Genomic DNA, 19,207 nt, shown 5'->3' with positions numbered 1-19,207 from the left:
TATAGAATAGTATAGTATAGTATTATTTTTAATATTTTATATTTAAATGGGACACTAGAATGTAATTGGCAATATCAGTTTTGAATATTTCAAACTGGGGGTGCACTGCTTGTGCAGCTGGGTTGGGGATCAGGATCAAGATGAAAGCAAAGTAACTGCTCTCCCTGCTGTATCCAGACCAACCAATCAGACATAAATAAAATTTGATCATTGGAATGTGAGATGTTTATGATTGGTCAAATCCACCAGGAATAAATAAAATACTTTTCAGTTATTTTTAAATTTTGGGATGAAGGGGGACGATTTGGCGGGACACTCTCCATGGCCATGTCTACACCCAGAGAGATAAAGGTGCTAACTGGAACTGAAAACGTGTGAGTGCTGCCATAGAAGAACATAGAAGAACCTTTCGGAAAGACATTCTTTAAAGCAGGGGATCCTAAACCCCAGGCCACGTACTGGTACCAAGCCATAGGCTGGGCCGAACCGGGCCACTAAAACCCGTAGGAAGCAAGTCTACTGCATTGTGTTACTTATTTTCCTGGAAATGTCAAAGTTTTTATTACATATCAGAAGGGAATTTATATTCATTTAAAATATTCATATGTTATTAAAAGTTTAAATATTGTCATGGTTTGTCCTCCATACATACCTGCCTTCAGTAGTTCTTCACTCACCACTCCCTTGCTCACCCCAGCTGCCAACCACACCCACCTCGTCAGTCACTCCATCCACCTGTTCACTCAGCTGCAGCTCATCAGCAATCAAGCCTGGTTAAAAGCCCCACTCTCCTCCACACTCACTGCCAGATTGTTCTTTGTCCCCATGCAAGACTCTCCAGCGATTACCCTTCGACTGATCTCCCGGTTCCGACCCTGCCCGCTCCCGACCTTCCCGCCTTGTCTCTGCCCTGGTAAATACTTCAGCCCTTCTGTTTTTTGACCACGAATCTGCCTTGCCCCTTCCTGGTCTTCGTCTGCCTGTTCTTGGGGCTGCTCTGAGTCCTTCGCCTCCACTGTTGCAGCGTGAGAACTTTCCTGCTGGTTCTTCGGTCCTCTGCCTCATCAACAGCTTCGTTCCGGGCCCTCGGATTTTCCCCAAGCCCCTCAAAGATTACCATTCCCCTTAGAATGGAACTGTGCTTATTTACCTGCTTCTGCTGACAATAAAAGTGATTTCCAATACATCGGTTCTTGTCGGTGCTGCTTTTGGGTCCAAACCTCACCCGTTACAAATATACAATGAAAACATTTTACTGGTGTCTGGGTCATAGGTGCACGTGCGAGGTCGGTGGTCACTTTTAGTGGAGAAGAAGTTAGCCGGCTAGTTAGAGGAAAAATGAAGAAACAAACGGCACTAAATAACATTTTAACTGGGGCTGCTGAAAAAAGGCCCACGGGCATTGAAGATCACGGAGAGACTAAAAAGAAGTAAGCAAAATTCAACCGAAACTATGACAACAGCTACATAAAATATGCTTTTATTGCTGCTGGGGATGCAAATGCTACAAATCCCTCGTGCGTAAGGCCCTAGCTGGTGCGTTTGCCCGCTATCAGTGTTTCCCTCTGAGAAGCGCTCTCCACTGGCCGAGCGCTTTAAAGACAATGACTGGATGGCAAAACTGTCTTACTTGTGTATTTGCACATTGCAACGAGCTCAGTCCGTCACTTCAAGGTGACACATCAACAGTATTTAGAGTGTCCGATAAAATTGCTGCTTTCAAAGCAAAACTGGATTCTTGGACAAAAAGAGTGGAAAGAGGTGTCTGTGACGTGGGCCAACAAACAGCGAGTGACCGGGAGAGAATGGATCCACACACCTGACAGCTTTCATGCGGGGTCACCTGCGTGCACTCTCTGAGAGATATTTCCCCTCTGCAAAGGACCCGAGGATCAGGAAGGAGCGGATACGTGATCCTTTTATTTCCCAATCATCATCCGAATCATCACACCAGTACAAGAGGACGAACGACTGGAATTAAAAAACGATGGAGCACTAAAGACTTTATTCCCATCCCAATCCAACCCGTCCTTCTGGATTAAAATCAAAGGAGAAAATACCCAGAACTTGCCACAATGGCATTGAAGACATTGTTGCCGTTCCCACAATCCACATACTTGTGTGAGGCCGGATTTTCTGCTCTGACCGCCAACCAGAACAAGGCTCCACTAGACGTTAAAAACACACTGCGCCTGTCACCCACACACATAGTTGCTCGCTATGACAGGCTTGTCTCCGGGGAAACGGGCTCAGGGTTTGTATTGATGGTGTGTTAAGTATTGATTTCCGTGTGTTTTGTACAGTGAGGTTGAATTATGTTTTTTTTATGCTTTATGTATCTTAACGTGACATCAGTAGTAGATTACTATCAGGTCTGTAGCAGTGTAGATTTACTTATATAATACAAACAGTGAGGGTGTTTGCTATAAAGGTCTGATTGAAACACTTTTACTTTTACTCAGTACGTGCGTAACGTAGGTGACTGGACACAAAAAACACAAAAATCCATTTATGGCCAGTTGGAAGAAACTAAATTCAACGCTTTTCAACACTTCTATACCCAAACAAGTGCGTACAAATTCATTTAAACAAACTTTAAATCTTGAGAACCAACCATGTTACATGTTAATACATGTTGTCATGTCAGAAATAACAGTGGTACTGGATCTGAAAGCTCTCTGTATCTTTCTGGTGATACAAACCCCTAAGCTCTGTTTGAAGTGACACACTAAGGGACATGAACTGCATTTGCCACCCTCCACACAGCTGCTGGTACTCTGCTAGTTAAATGCTTTTCAAAAATGAGGGAGTTTTCTTCAGCTGAGTTGTGCAGGCAACATTGTAAACCTCATAAATCACCGATACCACCCTCACAGCCAAGGAAACATCCACCTCTCCATTGTCCATGATCCTTTCCTGTCCATCCATTTGGACATTCCCTGAAGTGCTGTCACTCAGTGGCTTTCTCTGTTTCTCTATTTCTCTATAGAGCCGGGCCAGCCAGGCAGTACGACCAGGTCCTGAGTGACCCCATTAAACAGAATATAATGGGGACCTGGGTCGGGTCTCAGAGCCCAGCTGGCCCATGGAGACCTCTAGTGTCAATGAAGTTTTCAAACCACATCTCCTCCTCCTGTCCTCCTTCACTCACGTTACCTAACAGATTTAGTCTCTGCTGCTTCATGACCTGCGCCATGTTTTTTCATGCTCTGCAGTCTCAGAAGTGTGTTTGCTCTCTCTGTCTCTCTCTCTCTCTCTCTCTGTCTCTCTCTCTCTGCACTGCTCGCTCTCTCCTGTTGTTGCTCTTTAACACAGCATCGTGGATGTTGATTTGTCTGTGATATGCACCGACAGCTCTTGTCGTGCTGGTGCTTAGCTCGTTAATTTAACCACCCCGCCATTCAATTAGATAAGGCTGCTAGATGTGAATTCCTTGGGCTGTGTGTGGTGTGTGTGTGTGTGTGTGTGTGTGTGTGTGTGTGTGTGTGTAGGTGTATGTGTGTGAGTGTGTGTGTGTGTGTGTGTGTGTGTGTGTGTGCGTGTGTGTGTGTGTGTGTGTGTGTGTATGTACTGAATCGACAGATATAAGGACTTTCCCACATAGAGCACAGCATCTTCTGGGTGAGGAGGAGGATGGGGAGAGGGAGGTGCAGCAGGTCGAGGGAGCAGTCAGAGCCAACAGGTCCAGTAGTGGATAATGAGAATCCCATCCTGAGTCAAGAACAGGAAGGACACCATTGACTCAAAGACCCTGGACAAGAGACAGAATGAACAGCAGGAGCAGACACCATCATCTGTCTGTGAGCACCAGACCGAAACCCCTCTGTACTCTCTGGACCATGTGACCACTTGTCGTCACATGATGGAAGCTCCATACTTTGGTTACCAAAGGACAGCCCTGTCCATTGCACCTATACTTTGCATTGCCATAAATTTGGAGCAGTGCATTATAATCCCAAACACAGGACTGAGGAGATGTTGACAACGTTTGTCACCCTCACAGACCATCACAGTCACAATATTGAAAATACAGTCAAAGGTTATGGCTGAGTTCCAGGAAAAACCTAACTTAAACTAATAAAATCAAGGCTCAGATTTTTTCCCCCTTAAAATCTTAATATTAGTCTCATGGTGTCTGTGTCACCTGATGAATCTCAGTCCAGTGTTCCCTCTCTTTTAGCTCTGTGTTTGGTCTCCATCAGCTCCTGAGGGACAAATCTGGCTCTTTAGCTGCTAAATGCTCCTCTATGTTCAGCAGCTGCTCTCTGACTGCTGCTCAGCAGGTAGAGGACAGAGGCTGTTTACAGCTGTTTCTGATGGCATGAGAGTGGAGCAGAACAGGAGCCATGTAACGTGACATGTCGATACCACAGCTCCACCTCGGGCCTGTCTATAGTGATTCATGTCACATATATATCTATATACATATATACACATTGTGATATTCATAAAAAGCCAGTGCTCAGTGTTGGCAGTGAGGCTTTTACACAGAGCAGGTCAGAATTCTGCATCTCTTCTTTACCTGTTTGTCAGGTTCTGGTGTTCTTGTGTGGTGTAATGGTCATGTTTCTCAAAGGGAACATTTTCTCTTGCAGAGTCCAGAGTGAGGACATTTACCAGACTGCACTGCAAACTATGGTTTAACAAAGCAGAGAGTCTACAGCTCTGTGAGGCTGCATTTATGCTAATATCAGCATGTTAACATACTCACACATGACACTAACATGCTTCACTGTCCTGGTGAAGACGGGCCTGAGCTTGGGGGCAAAGCTCTGGATTTACCAGTCGATCTTCCAACCCTCACCTGTGCTCATGAGATCTGGGTAGTGACTGAAAGAATGAGAGCGTGGAAACAAGCGGCTGAAGTGGGTTTCCTCCGTAGGGTGTCTGGGCTCAGCCTTAGAGAGGGTGAGGAGCTCTGAAATCTGGAGGGAGCTCAGAGGAGAGTTGCTGCTCCTTCATGTGGAAAGGAGCCACTTGAGGTGGTTCGACATCTGGTTAGGATGCTTTCTGGAAGCCTTCCTTTAGAGGTTTTCTGGGCACATCCTCCTGGTAGGAGACCCCAGGGTAGACCCAGAACACACTGGAGGGACTATATATCTGGCCTAGGAAGACCTCAGGACCCAGGAGGAACTGCAAAATCTTGCTGGGGAGAGGGACGTCTGGACTGCTTTGCTTGAACTGCTGCCACCGTGACCCAACCTCAGGTAAGCGGAAGAAAATGGATGGATGGAAATTTAGAGGATCACCAAAGTTATTACAATTCATCCTGGGGGAACTATGAGTAATTGTAATAGATGTTGTATTGGCCAATCCTGCAGATTCTTCAGACATTTCACTGAATAATTAAAAAACATTGGTGCTAAAGCACAAAAAAGTAATTAAGCTTCATCCTCTGGGGACCTTCAATGTCTGCACGAATATTCAAGGCAATCTATCCAATAAATGAGATTATGAGTTTTGGAAAAAAACAGTCGTCCCTAACGCTGAGTAGTTGAGATTTCCCTTAAAAGCAGTGTAAGAGGCTACAGTGGGTGGAAATATTTCCTCACAAATAGTTTAGCACAAAAGATAAAATCAACTGTATTTCAGTTAAATGTCTGTGCATAGAATAAAGCCTGTGACCCAGAAAGCAAAAGCCAAACTTCTGGCTCAACATATTCCTGCAACATACAAGTCTGCCCATACACTTCAACATCCGGGCAGAGTCCAAATGTTATCCTCCAGTATTGACTGACAGAATTTCAGTCTTCAATCTTATGACAACATTTTCTCTGTGTGCCAGAATTGGTCCAGATGTGGAAGTAGCATCTGACAATCATGCTGCATACGTGGCCAGATTGGGGCCAGACATACACAGGTTGTTCCTAAGGGGGATTCTCACAGACAGAGTCTTATGCTATGTCAATATAAATGTGCTGTAAAAGGCTCTTTTTTGACTCCTCTGAAGATTTGCATTTGTGTGGATGAAAGAATGGTTTTACATTCATAAATGGTGGAAAAGTTTTGTCGTGTTACATGATTGTTTCTTTTTTTTTTTAAACAATATATTCTTTCATTTTCAAATTACAACCTCCATTCTCCAAGGTTACAACAAATGTGCAGCCACATGTGTTCACCTCACATGTACCTCTCTGTTGCTTATTTTATCTCTCAGGGAATCCTAATGTGAGCATTGTCTTTTAGCCTACAGCAGTCTGACAATAACCATTCAAGCAGCAAATTGCTTTGAGACAGCCTACTGAGTTATCAGGCAGCGTGCCAGTAAAGCTCTCTCTCTATGAATAACTATATTTGGAAAGGGTTTCCTTGTGTACATGGGCCTAACCCAGTCTGAAGCCCTCCAACACCTATATGTCATTATAATATAAGAGATGCATTTCACAACCTGTTTTTTTATTTCACTTTAATCAACTTTAGTGTTCTGTACTACTAATACCTCTTATTGTATCTGTTGTTATTACTTATTTATTACTTACACCGCAGCACAAGAGGAATGCAGTGTTCTCCTGACTGGAGAGATCAGCTGGATCTTGAACAGTTGAGAGGGTCTCCAGAGAACAGACAAAAATAGGTCACTATTGTAAACATTAGGCTGAACGGTTTTGAAAATAACCAGTCTACCTGAAAGTTTGTGGTAACAGTCAACTGGTGTTCTACTCTACAACAAGGCAGCAAAACACAGGTGAGATATTCAGAACAGAGTATCACATGTCCTGCTTATCTCAGCTTTGCCATGTTGTGAAAAATTCAATTCCCCCAGACTGAGCAGCAGCTCTCAGTCAGTGCAGCAGTGTAACCAACAGCTGACTGAAGATGTGCACACACCCATATGGATCTACTCAATCAGTGTCCTCCAGTTTGATGCAAAAAAAGACCATTATTTTATCACCCCAGGCTGAATCAATCAGCAGTGACACTAGTTATTGACACAAGACTCAGCACTTCATCCTCCTCCAAAGTCCATATGAGAGGAAAGGTTTGGTGGAGAAACTACATGGACCTTTACAAGATTTCAGAAGCTGGAGTTCAGCTGCACATATGAAACGTTTAATTGGCCTGTATCATTAAGTGATATGTGTAGAGATAATTGTGTAAATCATTTGTTTTCCACCTGTGTTTTGATTGTAATAATTCATCAAATTCGTAAATCACGTGACCTCTGTGTGTGTTTATGACAATTATCAACGAGATGGATCCATAGATACTGAGGCCTCCAGATCCTGTTTCATGTTCATGTTTGAGCTTAATATAGCATGTAGGCTCTTTAATAAACTTCTCATTACAAAACACGCCATACTTCCCTGCACACACATACACACACACTCTCTCTCTCTCTCTCTTCCTCTCTAGCAGTGATGATAGCAGAAACAGCATAGCTCACCTTTTAAGGAACGTATAAAATTAACCCATACCTCTTTGATGTGTTGACCACTCTCTAAAAATAATCTGAATTTCTTCTTGCTCCATCTTTGATGCAGAATGAAGAGCGACACGTTGTTTGTAGTTGATTTAAAAATGTATTCACCAGCTCCTCGCAGGAAAGCAGAGGAGAGACAGGAACATGCTGCTGAGTGTTTGTGTCAGCTCGGTCCAGACTGCCTCACAGGTGGAGGACTTCAGCCTGCTGCCGGGCAGAGACTCTGTCCATGGTGCTGAACTCTGTCCATGGTGCTGAACTCTTCTCCTGCAGAGAGGAGCCGCAGAGGTTTTCACAGATGCCGAACAGTCGGGAGTTTTCCTTCAGATATTTCCACATAGCAGAGGATGTTTGCTTTAGAATAACGAGCAAACACACACAGAGTTACGTTTTGGACGAGCTGACTGTCATTCAGAGTCAGTAACATCAGTCTCACTGTGAGCATATAGTAAAGTGAAGGTTTGGATTTATAGTTGAGTTTAAGATTTGTACTGTATGTAGAGGCACACTGTCAGGAGAGGCAAACCAGGCAAATGCTTGGGGTCCTCAGGGGGAAAGAGGGGCCCCCAGAGGCCCCTAATATGGGCACATTTTGCAATGACAAGTATAACCCCCTTGAACCTCCCATAAAGACACTACAGTGCATTGTTGACTGCTGATCACTCCATGTGGTGACATGCATAGGCTCTGAAGTTCCACCACCACTGATTAAAGGGGAACTTCACCAGTTTTACACATCACATTTTACCATTTATTTTGTTAATGGTAGGTTATATAACGGAAACACCTCTCTGTATAACAGCAGCACAAAATACATCCTCCAAAATCATCATGCCGTTGAATCAACAGCTCTCTAAAACAGTTTTAATTAAACTGAACTACCATTGTATTTTATCCCTGGCAGACCCACATAAATGTAGAAACTGAGCATGTGACACAGCATAAAACTCTAAAATAAATTCTTTGTCTGAGCTCCAAATCCATGATCTAGAATATAAATCAGTTAAGAGTCATTATGTAGAACAAACATATTGAATTTATATTTATCATCATAACCAAATACTATATAGGCCTACAAAAAATGTTGTTTCACTAAATCCTCCCATTGTGTGATACAGTAAAAATGAATTTTCTATAAATAACAAAAGTATAAAAATGTCAAAACATCCATGCCAGGAAACTCTATATATTTATGTTTAAATATGATATATTCTGGCCCTTTTGCTCAATTCTTTATGTTTATTATTTATTTATTTATTTGTTGCAGTTGCACTGTCTTTTCCTAATGAATTCTCCTTCTCAAGTAGTCTTGTGGCAAGATTTCATGATAAAAACGTTTTCCTTTAATTTTACTCTATTGTTATGTTTTGTTTGGGGTTTTTTTTTTTGCACTAAAGAACTAAAGAACTAACTGTTTTTATTCAGCCAAAGTTTGGAATCATTATTCCCTAAAATGTGATGTATTGTACTGTATGTAATGTTTGGCTTCCAAAACCCAAATACTGAAGATGACAATACGTTCTATTTAATAAATCTCAAGAGTCTTAAGAGTTCAAATAATAAACCATTTTTCCTACTTTGATCATAGCAATTGAAAAAAAAACATCCACCATATCCAGAAGTACAAAAAAACTATTAAAACATGTAATGCTTGCTTACATTGTAATATTTTAATTTACACGTACCTTAAATTTACCCCCTGGCAATTTATTTAATTATTTTTTTATCATTTTTTTCCTTTGGTTGCTTAACAGTATATGTGTTTTTACATTTGCTTATTCTGAACTATTTACTATGTTCATGCCTGTTCATATGTATAATGTTCCTATACATTTTTAATAAAAACGATTAGAAACTGCTACTGTCCAGTCAAATAGCAACCTAAGACAAAGATTCCTGCCGTTTATACTTTCAAACCCTGGTTTTATTTTGAAAACAGCATCTCGCAGTTTCCGGTCTGTGGGGCTTGGCATGACGAGCTTTACGGTCTCCGCCGGTGATTGGAGCAGCAAAGAAAAGGAGAAAGAGAGAGAGGGGGAGAGAGAGAATCCCAGCAGCTGTCAGTGTCTCTTCACCGCGGAGGGTCCAGCGGCACGCAGCCAGGTGAGCAAAGCGGCGACTGCGGTCCTAAAGCCGGGGAGAATACCTGCGGCGTTCCGCTGCTTCTGCTGCTGCTCTGATTCATCCACCGCTTCGCCAGGATCAACCTGCTCACTGACATGCAATAAGAAGGTGAGGTGCTGCTTTCTTCTCTCTACCTGACAGCGGTGGTGACCAGCTGCTCATGTCTTCACGGGTGATGTTTTAGTTGAAGTTAACGGGAGTGAACAATGCCGGGGTGCAGGTGGAGAGGGACTCACCTATAGGGTTTATCGTAAAGTAGTTTTATTGCATCACGTTCAGGTGAAGCCTGATATCCCTGTGTGCTCCATGAGGGGAAGTGACTTTAACTGTATTCTTAATAACCCACCTGGATGAATCTGGTTGGATAAACTGTGGAACCTCTATTATTCAGATCTCTTGGGTACTTGAGATAAATTGCTTCTTTTGTTCAGGTGTTGATGTGACTGGATGTAGATTTTCAGTGACTGGCACCTGGTGGCCCCTAATCCAACCCAGTCTCCACATTGATTCATTTCTTCTTTGTATGGGAATGTGTACTATTTGAAGGCTTTTAACTGTGAATATGGAGCTCATGGACTTCTGATGTGTCACATAAAGAGCTTTATTGTCTCTGACTGAAAACAGTTGTCACACGCTCATGAAACTCACCTTTACTGTGGTGCACTGCACCCAGCGGCTGCCACATGTAGTATTTTCACAAAATGTTGAATGTTGTTCAGTAACGTTTGCCATCATTGTGAAGCAGCCTACTCAGAATGTTACCACAGGCAGATTGTGTTTGGATCCATTATTATGGTACAGTAGGGTGTAAAACCGGTAATATTTTAAAGTGTGCTTATTGTTAACTAAAATGCAGGGGTGCAACCTTGGAGAAAATTGAAAGATCGGTCATTTGTGTGATTGTGTAGGACCGATGAGTTTTGAGGTGTTTTGTGTGTGTGCTAACTTGTGGTGCATCTGTTCTTCTGATTCTGAGACCAATATCAGAAATGCATCCGATCCTGTCTAAAATACTGGATCAGGAATCTGCGAGTACGTAAGTCTATGCACAGATATGATACCACGTAATGTATTAATAAACTTCATGGTTTAACACCAGCACAACTCTCTTCTTCTTCGCTACTCCATAACAGTAGGTCACACAGGAAGTTGCACTGTGCAACCACTTGCATCTACTGTTAACAACGTAGAAATTGATTTCCATTAAATAGTGTAATGTTAGCTGTTGGCTGAGGTCACTTGAAGTCGGGTTGTGGTCCAGATCCAGACCGAGATTCTGTCCTATCCAAGCTTGGATCTATAACCTCTATCTTATTGAGAATTATTACATTTTGAAGGAGTATTTCTGTTTTATCCAGCACAGCTTTTCAACTCCATACTGCTTTGGTCATGTAATGCTACTCAGCCAAGCACTGTGACTCGAGTCAGTGAGTGAGACACACACACACACACACACACACACACACACACAAACACGCACACATGTTAAGATGAGACAAGAGACACTAATAAGCTATCTAGTTACTGACCAATTTGGTTGCTTATCTCCTCAAAATCTGCCAAGAAGGAGAGATCTTGAGGATGAAGTAGACACAGTGGTTGAATTTGTGGATTGTTTCTTCACCACCATTAAAAGGCGCAGTTGCAGATAGCAACACTTCAGGGTGAGATCAAAGCCCTTAGAGCAGATGGTGACTGGCATGATGCAACCAATCAAGCCTCACGCCAAGACCTCCAGACCATAAACAGTATGCCTTAGGAGTGCGCACTAAGGCTCCAGTCCACTGAGAGAGCCAGCCGAGAAACTACTGATAAAATAGTCCGGCAGGAGAGCCAAGACGCACGAGCCAAGGCTCAAGAAGTGCTCGGCTATGTCGCTTCTGAAACAGGGCCTAGTCTTCAGAGTACTGCCCTGTGGAAGATTATCTAGCATGTGGTAGGGTTGCTAGCAACCTGAGAAACCACAGCATTGCGGCCCAAATCTGTAATTCTCACTAATCCGTACACTGGACACAGGTACACCCTGCTCTGGGGACAAGGCCATGCCTCAGCGACCTCCACCTCGGCTGACTCTAAAACACCAAAAGTGTTGTGAGTACCTGTCCTCGGATGACAACAGTCAAAGAAACACCAAGCCAGCAGTCAGTGTATGCATCAGCTAGACTTCCTAGCACTTTGACCCAATCCATAGAGACTCTAACATTAAGGATTACCTCTAGGAAACTGAACACGGACTTGCCTCATGCCTTGTCGCATGAGAGGTTAAAACTCATCTGGAGGACAACTTCCAGGAGCATTCATGCTTCTGTTGAGAATCAACCATCATGCATTTAAGACAGCTATTCAAGGCTTTGCAGAGTCCTGCGTGCTAAATACTTGCCATACGCTGATGAAACATCCAAAGCCACCCTTAGCACCATTCATGTCCAGCAGACTCTGTCCAGGACACAGCTGTCAGGCTTCAGATGACTATATTACTTGCATCTAAGAGTCAGGAGAACCCAAGTCGGTACACTTTCATCACTCAGAAAGCCAATCCAACCCTCGCTCTGTGCCCTTTGAGTTATTTGTGACTCCACAAACAACGCATGTTAGCAGTTAGCTTACAGAGCGCCACTGAAAAGACAAAACATTTGAATGGGGAAAGCCTAGGAACAGGTTCTGCTCAGCACCTTGCCTTGCCTACCCCCGACAAAGATAAGGAGTTCTACCTACATTTTCACAGCCACATTGGTGGTCAAAAGTTTATCATTGAAACTATCTCCTTTCTCAATAGCTAGCGGCTAAGTGATTGTAAGTATCCAGCAGTCACATTGCATCTTGGATGATGGTGCTACAAGGTTATGACATAGATATCAGCTATGCTCAGAATCGCAAGATGGCTCTGGGTCAGGGCCAGGACAGATGTCAACACTGTGACTGTGAAGGACAAGCAGGTCCCCAGTTCCTTCTGGTTACCACTCCTTCGCTTACTTCCATTACTATGAAGATAATGTCTGCCAAGTCCTACTGATGGTCTACATACATGTAGATGGTTGCTTGTTTCGTCATGAGAGCGAGGGAACCAGGAAAGAGTGTGTATTGTCTTGATCAACCATGCTGTCAAACACATACCACTAATGTGCAACTGTGGTCTGCTCACCACAGCTTTGTCTCACACGCCCCCGCATGAAAGGTAAATGGCATGAAGAATGCCAGGGGTAAGGAAGTCAAAAATGCAGAGAAAGGTCAAAGGTCTCTCTCGGCCTTCGACCCAACAAGAGAGCAGTGACGAAGTTGTCTGCCTAGCTAGGTGCGGTAGACTGGGCTCGTGACTATATTTTCTAGTCACATGGGCAAATTCTTATCTTGCCAAGAACACCCGCCAGTTTGACTGGCCTCGGGCTCCGCCTTAGAACAGCAGGTATGGTATACACCATGCACAGGAAATCTGGGGCATTCTTAAAGCTGGCTAGATCTTCTGTGTTTTTGAGGTGCTCCCAGTCTCTGAAATGACACACACAGTGTCACAACTCGTTGAAGTTGGCTCAAATTCTTCCCAAGCCCTGGTGGCTCTGAGGCAGGACCAGGTCCAGGTGATGGATAGTGACCGCTCAGCAGTAAATGAGTCAGCCTATATACCCAAATGAAATTACTAAATTACAACTAAACACTCAACTCGGGCTCAGTGTAGCTGCTATAAAGGATTTGCTTAAAGTAAGGAATAATTCATATTTGACTTAAAAGGACAGAACTGATAGTTTGGTTTTTCTAGGCTTATGTCACATTTCTAGATTTCTATTATCATTGTACCACCCAATTATGACCCACCCATGACAATATTTCTGGCTTTGCTACTGATTTATACACGTTTTTCACATTTGTTTCCTCCAGGGGTGAAAAGATGATGGGGTCAGTTCATACTGATGTACAAATCTGAAGGAATTTAGCCTATTGTGAGCTGTTAATTTGTCCATATATGACATTTTTCTTGCTGCATGGGCTCATGTTTCTGACTATAGAGGGAATGTCCAATATATAACCAGAATTTAATTGAGACAAAAATATGAGATGTGCTGTTTGGCTTGCAACAAGCTGGCAGGGCACATGTATTGATTGCCTCATGAAACATTATTGCTGTCGAAAGAACTATCACCTGCTGAAAGACTGAGCAGGCTGTAATTGAGCAGCACACAGTGAGTCCTGAGGAGAGGATTTACAAGCTACTGAAACTGTTTACAAGGTCTGAGTTAATATTGGAAGAGCTCAGGCAAAACATGTCCACCTGCTGACACCGGAACACTGATCCATTTCAACTAATCAATGAGGAAATCACTTACTCTGTATTCTTCTGTGGGTCAGCAGGGGGGCCTTATTCAGGCTGATTTAAATTAAAAAGTCTGTGTTAAGTTCGAAAATATTACTCTACATAGAATGTCTTTGTACATGCTGTAAATCAGGATGAAATCACATTTCTCATTTCTTGTAGATTCTTGTGTGTTTCTCCAACCTCATCTCTACATAGTGTTATGTGTGTGGATACATTATCTGGACATTTGATAAGCAAAACTCAAAATCTGCCACCTACATTACCCACAATGCAACTTGACTGTTGTCAGTTTGGCTGGATATTTGGGTGTGTGATGCTTGTGGTGGCTCATGTAGCCTGTAACCCCCAGACCTTTTTCTTTTTTTTGAGTTTTCAAACTGGTCAGCTGGTGTTCTTGTCAACAATCAGTGTCTCAAGTCAAAGGAATTGATGCAGGATACTGTTGAAGGACCATTAAAATGTGCAGGGTAACATGACTGATGTGGAGACATCTGAAAGCAACTGTTGCCAACTAGGCCAATGTTACTTACAGTACACTGTAAGTAGGGCTGGGCAATTAACTAAAAAAAGTACCAAAAGACTGACAGTAAAACCTTTCGCCGATCTTGCTCATGTCTGGTGATATGGACGTTACAAGTGCAAACACTGAGCTTCAGGCAACATCCACACTGACAAGTTTTAGTTGAAACGCATCACTTTTTTTTTTTTTTTACATTTACTCCTGGCGTCCACATTAAAAGCCCCTAAAGCCAAGACTTTGTGGAAATGCTGCTGGACCTGTTTTAGTCTGAACATGTCAAATCTCCCTATGGATGTTCTCATTCTTAAACACAATTTCTCTATAGCTCGATCCGATGGTGTGTAGAGAAACACAATTGACACCCAGTCCAAGGTAGTGGAAAAAGTCAAATTAAAGTACATGGCTCAGCCCGTGGCATAATGTCTGTGACTGTATACAATACAACATTTCTTCTTGATGTTAATTTTTTTTAAATGATGAATTTATTTGTTGGGGTGTTTTACCTATTTGCCACGCTGGGGTGAGGGGGTATAGTATTGGAGGGGCAAATAAAAGCTCTTTGAGCCGAGGCAAAATAATAAAAAAAAATGTGATCACAAAAGAAAGCCAAAAAACGCCAGGGTTGTGTTGTAGTTCCGCTGTGGACGGGCAGAAACAGACCTTTGTAAACGATAATGCAGACACCTGCCTTGTTTCCTGATTGGCTCTTATGAGTCACAACTAATAGACTGTGGTGAATGCAACATGGATAGAGATGAAAGGAAACACCACCAACTAGTTTAATCAAGAGAATTAAGAATTAATGAAGAGAGCATGGCTCAAAAGCAGAGCGAGACCGATGAGAGCAAAAGCAATTGATCATTAATCGTAATCGAGGTAAAGGTTCAAAATAATCGTGATAGTGAATAAAGTCATATCACCCAGCGCAGTCAGTGGAGAAGCCTGCTAGCACAAGTGCAGCAGCATCACTTCAAGGAGTATCTGGAAGTGATGCTGCTGTTTGGGTTCTTTGTGACAGGTAGCTTGAGATGAGCAGTTAGAGGCAGTCAGTGGATTTCTTTCCTATTTTTACCACCTCCAGATTTTGGTCTGGCTGCTCTGATTGTATTCTGTTCCATGTGCATTTACGCCTGCATTAACATTTTATTAAATTTTTATTTATTTATAAGTTTATTTGATAGGGACAATACATGTTAGTATACATACATCAGTACAAAATACACAATGTAAACATGCCAGATTGTAGCAAAAATGCTACTTTCCATCTGTAGTCCCTGAGCTGGTGACATAAAACAAAAAACATCACAAGTCACAGTACACTGCACACTGAGTTAAAAATGATCACAGATCTGGTTGGAATTAGTGTTTGTGTGTTAAAGATGGGATATGTTGGACACTCCCATATTACAAGTGGTAAGTCATTCCAGTATTTACTTCCCTTTACTGACAGCACAGTTTTTCCAAATGTGGTGCGCCTCACAGCCCCCTCGAGTGGACTCCCTAGTGCTAGAAATTAGTTGATTTAAAGGTGGTGGTGCAAGCCTGTGTGAAACCTTTATAAATAAAACAAGCATATTTAATCAATAGATCATATTTTTCCAGTATATTGCAATGATGAATGAAGGTGTTTTTTTATTTATTTTTTAATTTCTTTCTTGAAACATAATTCTATTGATTCAAGTGTTTGTTGTTCCTCCTGCAAATGACCAACTGCTAAAACAATCCTCAATGTGTGAAAAAAATCTATGAATGTAAACCCCCCCCCGTCACCTCTACTGATTGTTCTGTGAACATCACAAACAGTTTTTTTTAGGACATGTGGTCCAAATACAGATCACATGTTAATAAGAGCCTCATTTAATTCTATTAACAGTCAATTTGCATGTTATTAACATGATTTTATTTGTAGAGATAAAATCATGATATATGAGAAGAAAAATATCAGTCCTCTACCAACAGATGATAAACAAGACATTTATCTTTAATTATGTACCATTAATTACAATATACATAAGTCAGCTGTTTGAGAAGCACCATGCACTTTGCTGCTTGCTCCAGCGTAGTTTCCATCCTGTTGTCTCCTCACGTTGCTGAGTCAAAGGTGTTGCCTCTACAGGAAGCCTCTCTCACACAGGCCAGTGTGTTTAGCAGACGCAATAAATGTCTGACAGTCCCCGCTGCTCACTCACAAGGTGAATGATATCTTTAATCTCTCATTATTAATATTTGTTGTAGCAAAGTCAACAGGAGCACACGCTCTCTCCTCCCTCCCTGAACCCAAAGGGGCTTCTCCCCCTTCCTCTCTCTTTCAGGAAGCATTAGATATTTCTCATCTTTTTTTTTTTTTCCACCGCCCTTTTTTTGTCTGCCAGCAAGTGATTAAAATGTGCCTGCTGCCGCCACAGAGGAGGACACGGGCAGAAACAGCAGCAGCTGAGCCCAGAAGATGAAGACCTTTGTTACATGCTGATGAGCTGAACATGAAAACTCGAGGCAACCGTGTAGAACTGACATCGTGCCTGGTTTTCCCTTTTCCTACATTGAGTCATCTCAAAAGCTTTTACCGACAACCACTGAAGCATGTGGAGAAGTGTCAACTCACCTAAACTCAGTTAACTTTTTATTTGTAAAAGACCTCTCTGATGAAAACCAAGTGTTTCACCTTGTTAATATCCATATGATGTTTTTAAGACAAGACACAATGAGTGAAATAATCATCAACACCCTGACCGAGTGTCTCCACCTTGAACTGCAGTGAACCAATGACAGTCTCATAAACACAAAATCAGACAAACCTAAGGAACCAATCCTGTCAACTTGTGGGGACGGGGGGTGGGGCTAGATAAACCTGAAACCTTGTCACTACAGAGAGCCAGAGTTAGCATTAGCGCAACCGCTAACACTGTGTCAGCCACTGCCAGTTACAAGCTAACAAACAACATAAACATGTAAAAGATGCTAACTGTGCTAATCGTTCTGATCCGTCTGCTAGTCTCTGGTTCTGGTCTCAGACTCCTCCTCTGAGTCTGGGTCTGACTGAGGCTCAAACATGTGGCTGAGTCTCTCTGATGTTTCCTCCTCTAACCATCTTGATACTCTTTGCTCTTTGACCTGTCCACCTGGAGCAAGCAGGTGGTGGGCGGGGCTCAAGGCCTGATTCAGATTTTTCAATCAGGAAGTAAGGGTAGTAAGGAAGTAAGCTTCAGTTTAACGTGTGAAAACCAAGTTAAACAAAATATGAATCATAGCTAAATATTTTTACAGTGTTTAAAACATGTCTGGAGAGGAACTTAAAGGGCAAACACCCACCTGTTCAGAAAAACAATCGTTAAAGGCCAATTCTGGTATGTGTCAAAGTGGGTCTGAAGGTCTCAGTATGTTTGAAAGGAACCAAGTTGGATGAGACCAAAATTCAAAACTGTTGATACAGGTAAGTTACTGATTGGACTGTTTTATCACATCATCTTGCATCATCAGGACCCACATGGGAAAATCAAGTTCTGGTGACTGACAGTCTACACTTTAATGCTTCTTTTGAGCTCCTTTCCCACTGGTCAAAAAACCCGCTAAGACACGCTAACGTTGGGCTTCTGTCGGCAATGGAGAAGTGAAAATCATCTCCCAGGTCAATTGACTCTGACTGTGTTTGGCATCAGCTCCGATCGGCAGTGACATCTATAATGCCCATATGAGCACGCTAATTTTTCCCCCTTTTCTTTTCCTTCGTGCACACTGACAGACACTGTACACAGACCTGTCACCTGTCCAGCACATAATGTTAAACCAGAAACACTGAAGCTACACCGCTCTCGAGAATGATAGAGTGAGCTGCAGCCCTGAAATAAGTTTGAAAGACACACAATCACTGATCGAAGCATCTCACACAGAGGCCCCAACACTTTCACAGGAGCACCACCCCAGGATGAGACATGACAGATCTATTTTACCAGTTAGCACGGTGGCTAACAGCTCACTCTCTCACTGCATGTGTGTGTGTGTGTGCTCTTTGTGTGTGCTCTTTGCTCTTGTGTGTGTCCTCTCCAGAGAACTCGTTTGGCCGTGTAAAAAGAGTAAATTGTCTTTTCTAGCAGGTTTAGCCATGTTTAAAATACCCATTTATACCTGCTAGTTTTGGTGTATAGAAGGTATTACGTGTACATTTATTGTCCCTGAGGCTGGGACCAGGTATCACCACTGAGGACCTGATTGGATTGCATTCTTGATGATTCAGTTACAACAGATAAAAATCAATATTGAATCAAGTGCTTTCCAAAGCACTTTACATTTCTTCCACATTCAACAAGTGAGCACCGGTGATTTCTTTAATATAAAACTGTAAAGTCACATTATTGGCTAAATTGTAAAAACATTTTCCTTCATTTTCCTTGGCAAATGTAAAATGACTAAAACATCATGCAGCTGTATTTGTTTTAGGCCTAAAAACCTGCACCACTTACAAGTATTTTGTCATTCTGTTTATATTATAAACTAAAGCAGATACTTCAGCAAAGTACAGACGTCCACTTTCATGATCACTTTGAGCACAGACGGGACCGATAGTGAAAGTCTGTCACTGTTTGTGTTGACAGGACGTCAGCCTGTCATCTGCGGACAGATGTTAGCTGCTGTTCGCTCTCCGGCAGGGACAGACTGAATGAAGTTCATTCTGCTTCCACGGCCTCACATCTCGGAAACAGAAATAATATCTCTTCAACACACACACGAACAGCTGCTCTGTTCGCAGTGTGAGTATTTCTCCAGTCTGTCCCTCTCATAGACCATCCTGAGTCACCACAGTCCTGTCAACAGGTCTACATAGACTGTAATTGTTTAC

At 42.5% G+C, this 19,207-nt stretch overlaps 1 protein-coding gene across 2 annotated transcripts in view; it reads left to right on the top strand.

The window, feature by feature from the left end:
- The first annotated feature begins 9,404 nt into the window (after positions 1-9,404).
- rbfox1 (RNA binding fox-1 homolog 1) overlaps positions 9,405-19,207 on the top strand; it is a 342,107-nt gene continuing 332,304 nt past the window's right edge. Inside the window, exon 1 of one of the 2 annotated variants that reach the window (XM_056400638.1) lies at positions 9,405-9,652. The gene's annotated coding sequence lies outside the window, so the exon portion shown is untranslated. The remainder of the gene's footprint in view (positions 9,653-19,207) is intronic. The other variant, XM_056400637.1, reaches the window with a different exon arrangement.

This window comes from Seriola aureovittata, chromosome 17 (assembly GCF_021018895.1).
Source record: "Seriola aureovittata isolate HTS-2021-v1 ecotype China chromosome 17, ASM2101889v1, whole genome shotgun sequence".
NCBI classification, from domain to species: domain Eukaryota; kingdom Metazoa; phylum Chordata; class Actinopteri; order Carangiformes; family Carangidae; genus Seriola; species Seriola aureovittata.
This window is presented reverse-complemented; position numbering and strand designations above follow the sequence as displayed.